Here is a 5,344-nt window from a genome sequence, read left to right as displayed (position 1 = left end):
ATAGCATTAGTTGTCAGTATCATTACTATATTTCTATCATTATTTTACTCTTACTTTCAAAAACTTGTATTATATATTATATATTTTTTATTTTATAAAAGATTCAAGCGTCATGCATTTTGATCTTGGTACTAGCAGGTCTATAATTAAATGATTTTATTTTATAAATGATAATAATATAATAGCTGCTTCTTTGCTTGACAGAGCACTCTTTCTTGTGACTACTTCTTGTCGTCCTATTGAATCATACAACATGAGAATAAGGTGGGTGAATTATATAAAATGCATGTCGCTACGTTTATGACTTACCTGTCTGGTTTTATCATCAACCATGGCTCATTGTCGTTTTGTAAGTGTATCTAAGAAAGCCTGACTCCTGAAGAAACTGTCAGAAAAGAGAAAAGTCGAGCAATGCTTGGAGCATTGTTCATGAAAATAAAAACGGTAGTGCCCAGACCCAACGTACCATTAACGGAACAACCACAATAAAAACGGAAACGGTGCTACCGTTTAATCGCCGTTCAACGTAAACGGAACGCGAAGTTTTTATTGTCTTCTACAGTATTATTTTCTAACTTAAGAAAGCTTTGTTTTCTGTTTTAGTCGACTCTTGCTTCATCAAAGAGCGTGTCAGACTACTAATAATTGAAAGTACATGTAGCTTTGCCAGAGGTACCAAGTTCTCAAGAGAAAGTCCACAACACAAGGAACTTACTCATGCTACAGCATACCATATTGGTGAAGGTGGTGTACCAATGAGTGCTCTTGAAAACCAGGATTCAAACACATGATCCTCAAACTAAATCTCAACTTTGACTGACCATCAAACAGTACTTCAATAATGAATCAATCCCTTGATTATGTGATGATGTTCGATGTCAAATTCTTTCTGATTTGAAAGAGGTGTTGCACTACTGATTAACTAGTGATCTCTGGACGATCTCTGTTACAGAGCCTTGTATTATTATCACACTTCATTATATCGATTTATCATAGAATCGCAAGTCTGTTTACCTTCAGATTGTAGCACTGTATTTAAGAATAGAAATTTTAGTCTTGCCACGCATAGTGCAACTATTGTGAAAAGTAAACTTTTAATTAGTAAAATTAAAAAAAAACAAGATTAATTAGGATTCCGAAAGACCAACGAAAATATGAAATGAAAATCCTACTCTCGTGATGCAAATTCTACTCTATATTGTACTTTTAATGTTCTCATGTAAAAATTATGAATCACCTTGCAATTTAGAGTAGAATTTGCGTCACAAGAGTAGGATTTTCATTTCGTATTTTTGTTGGTCGTTCGGAATCCTACTCAATCTTGTTTTTTAAATTTTTTTATGTTCTTGTTTGTGTTGATTTTTTAATAATATTTATAGTATGTTTTTTAATTACAATTGTGACACTTGTTGATTTTACACAAACAATAATTTTCTTTATTATTATTATCATTGTTATGACTTTACAGCATTTATGATGAGACAGCAGTCACAGCATTAAATAGATATGCTGAAGAAATATTTACTGTACTGATGACAAGTGAAATTAATACTATAGTCTTGACTTGAATCCTTGCTCAAGAAGCTCCATCTTCCGTAGCTATCTATTCCTGTTCTTCCTGATGTCAAAGTCATTATCATCGCATTATTATAACATTAATTGTTTTTTAAAATAAAATAATTCATTACACATTTGATAAAAGAATAGTATGCAAAATTAATACCTTCTTTTAGCTGGAAACCTCCACTAAGTAATGCAATTGATTCCAAGCAAAGCTAGTCTAGCTAGGTTTAAAAGAAAAGATTGGATTTCCCAGTTCTTAGATCTGAGCATGCGCAACCACGCCCAAATTTTAGAGCACACATGCTTCTATAATTAACAAAATGGTGACTGAAGGTAAGCAGGCCCGATACAGCAGTCATAACGGGCATATGCAGCAGGGGCTGATGGGGGCTTGAGCACCCCCTCATGGCTGGGCTCAGAAAAAAATCACTCCAATCCTGGACTTTTGCATCACTACCAAGCCTCTTAACAAAGCTATCTAGCCCCCTGGTCATTATTTCAGCAGTTTCTAGTGCTTTCAGGAGCAATTAGAAGTTGTCAGAAGTACTAGATGCTTGAAATAATTTTGACCCCACCCGTAATTCACGAAAATAAAAGAAAATGCCGTTTTACCACCGCAAAAAGGGGTGTGGCCAAAATCGCGGCACAAAGCGTGCCCTCAGCACCCCCTTTTTCCATCTCTGGATATGCCATTGCATAACGTCACTTTTTCTTATCTTGGAGAATGATTTTAGGGGACATGGATCTGCTCATAAACTGTTGGAGTAGAGTGGTGTAAGAATTATACTTCTAACACCAGTCAAGATTGAGATACAGCTTGCCAACTGAATTACCAGGACTTTCTTGATGATGATGATGATGAAGATGAAAAATAAAGTGGCTGAACAAAACGGCCAGTTTGCCAATTTTTGGCTTTCCTCTTAGACTAGGTTTAGAGCCATGCTATTGGTACCAATGGAATCCTCTGGTCAGGATGAGGTCCTCTAAGAAGTCTGGTAAGCATAGGAGCTTGTTTTCATTGTATAGCAAGGCTGCAAAAGTTGTGGCAGCCATTTGTTTGGGGGTGAATCCTGCTTAGTAACGCTACTGCGTTACTAATACCATTCATCTATTATAATGGGTGTTATGTAATTTTCTCATTAAATGTTCTTTTGTTATTTATTTTGAGTTTGGCTTGATAAATAGTCTAATCCAGTGCATATTCTCATTGTATTACCCCATAGAACCTTAAGTAATGTTTCTATCTACAATTTTTTTCAGTCAAGATTTGGAGTTTTGGGTTGAACCTTCGTCCATCCCCAGTTGGTAAAACCTTGTCACAGGTGGTTTAGTTACTATAAAGATATAATGCTAAAAGTAGTAACTTTTTGCCAATTCTAGTATTACTTATGTGGAGGAAATTCACAGACGATAAATTTTTTGTAATAGGAGGTTGTATGAAATTGTGATTTATTGAGACAGGAAATAGTAATACTATTGATGAGATGATATGACATAAAATATTGATGATAGACCTTTAATAGCTGTGAAAGTGATGGTGATACAGAGATGACCTTGGTGGTTGTGTTGATTTTACTAAAATATTTATGTCAACATAAATACATTGTAAACGAAATAGTGTTTACGTTATACTTTAATTCTTCTGAAATTTTGCACCTCTAATTTTGACAATTTAAGAATTTTGAATCACTTTTATTTTGAAATTAATTTTGTTTGTTTTGTAAGTCATGATCTAAGTTCTTCTGATTTCACAATTTTCCTCCAACTTCGACACTCGACAGCATTATGGCACATGGACCCAAGCTGGAAGACGCGGGCCAAAGAGTATATCTAACTCACAGTGATGCCGCACTCTGCCTGACAGTTGATTGCCATTAGTAGGCATGGCCTAAGTTCTGTCTAGTTCAAGTTGATAGTAAACAAGATTCACATTGTGAAGATTATTAGTCAAGCAGCAAAGAAGCACTGACTGACTTACAATATCTTGTCCACACGTACACGTGCTTCTTTGTGCCTCCTATTTGGTCATAATTTCTTATTAAAGCCTATTCACTTTCGCCTAACCTCTGGTTATTATGAATTAATACATAAGTACATCACATCTGCATTCTTTACGTATTTGTGGTTTTTGAATTATTTTTGTGTTCCCTGAAGCCATGCAGCTAATAATAGCAGCTGGATTTATTGATTGTTGTTCTATATAGCTATCCAGATGACTGCAGTAGAGATGCCATCAGAGGAATCATTCATTTCTATTTCAACAGGGACTACCCTGCACTGGATTTTGTTCTACAGAAAGCAAAGTCAAATGTTGTATTTGACAGTGGACGAATGACTCTCAGTTAAGTCACAGAAGTTGAGGACAACTACTGTTAGAAAGATGGACTGTTAGAGGAGGAGATGGAAGAGTTTATAATAACTCTGGGTGGTTCTGACAGTAGTGATGATGAAAACGATAGTGACAATGATGACTACAGTAATGAGAAAGATTTGTAGGATGATGTATATAATTAGAGTATCCTTTACCAAGAGGAACAGTTGTTAAGAGAGGTTATGTCCCTGGAACCAAGGGAACAATAGACTCAGTGATACTAATATCTACTCTCTATGCCATCTCTTCAAGTCGTTCTCTATTACTGCTACCCCCCTTCTCTCTTTCCCTCTCACTCATGCTTTCACTTACCAGCTTTTTTAAAGCTACCAGTTACCAAAATGATCTGTATATTTAGCCTGGGATATAGGTGTGATTTTATTTTTCAATAATACATTAGAACAAGTAGCATTTTTAAATTTTTGCGTAATAGGTTACCTCACTGTTATAGGCATTTTTGCAAACTGTAGAAAGACTAAGAAAGGCCTTTAACTCAGTTACTTAAAAAGAAGATTTGCAACACATGTTTGGCCATGTTTGGCAGCCAATGTGACATCACCATGACATGCAGCCGTTGCACATTTGTGGTCACAGGTATGTCATTGACTTTGTAGAGGGACATTCAAAAAGGTTGTTGTTGTGTACTTAGGTGCAGGATTGACCAAAGCACAGCTTGCTTGCACGCAATAACAGTGAAAACTTTAGTAAAGTTATCTCTCCTCTTAAAAACACATGCAATCAATCAATAATATAATAAAAAGAACAATAGAGCCGGCCAGTGCAGGGCCCAATAATGATAATCATTGATCAATAATGAATTAGAGGGGTTAATGAATATATGTATGCATGAATACATAACATTCCTCCCCCTTTAGCTAACAGTTTACTTAAAGAAGATAATTATGTGAACACACAAGTATTAATAAGGAAATAACTAATATTTACATTCTATAATCATAATACCATACACCATTATTAATAATAGCATGAACATGATATACTGTTAATAATGAAGTGGAGTCCCATACCTTTTAGGCAGGTGTCTTGATCTATTGGAACGACGTACAGGATAATCCATAGTTGATTTGTTCTCTTGTTCAGACAATTCTACTGAGTGTTCGGAAGTAGAATGAGGAAGATTAGATGGGTGAGAGGGAGACAAGGGAGGTGAGGGAGATTGAGTGTCATCCTGATCAAAATCTTTAGTAATAGGAGGTTGAGTTGGAGGAGAGTGAGCATCATCATCAGGCACAGAGTTATCTTCAGGAATGACAGTATGATCTTCAATGAGATTGTCATCTGTTGATTCAGCTTCTTGATCATAGGCCTCTGTACAAATAATGATCTGATCTGCGTCTTTCTTAACTTTACGACCATTTTCAAGGAGAACTGTGAACAACACATTAATAT

The 5,344-nt window shown here is 35.6% G+C and overlaps 1 protein-coding gene and 1 long non-coding RNA gene across 3 annotated transcripts in view; one reads left to right on the top strand and one right to left on the bottom strand.

The window, feature by feature from the left end:
- The window catches only part of LOC109588157 (serine/threonine-protein kinase PLK4-like), a 49,050-nt gene that overhangs the window by 27,403 nt on the left and 16,303 nt on the right, over positions 1 to 5,344 (top strand). The gene's annotated exons all lie outside the window — the stretch shown is intronic.
- On the bottom strand, positions 65 to 465 carry LOC109588164 (uncharacterized). The gene is made up of 2 exons (XR_002187997.1): positions 310 to 465; positions 65 to 236 (listed from the first exon to the last, which is right to left on the bottom strand). It is a non-coding gene; the product is annotated as an uncharacterized LOC109588164 (long non-coding RNA).

Source organism: Amphimedon queenslandica, unplaced genomic scaffold (genome assembly GCF_000090795.2).
Source record: "Amphimedon queenslandica unplaced genomic scaffold, v1.1 AMPQUscaffold_13512, whole genome shotgun sequence".
NCBI lineage: Eukaryota > Metazoa > Porifera > Demospongiae > Haplosclerida > Niphatidae > Amphimedon > Amphimedon queenslandica.
The sequence above is the reverse complement of the archived record's forward strand: the minus strand, read 5'-3'. Positions and strand labels throughout refer to the sequence as shown.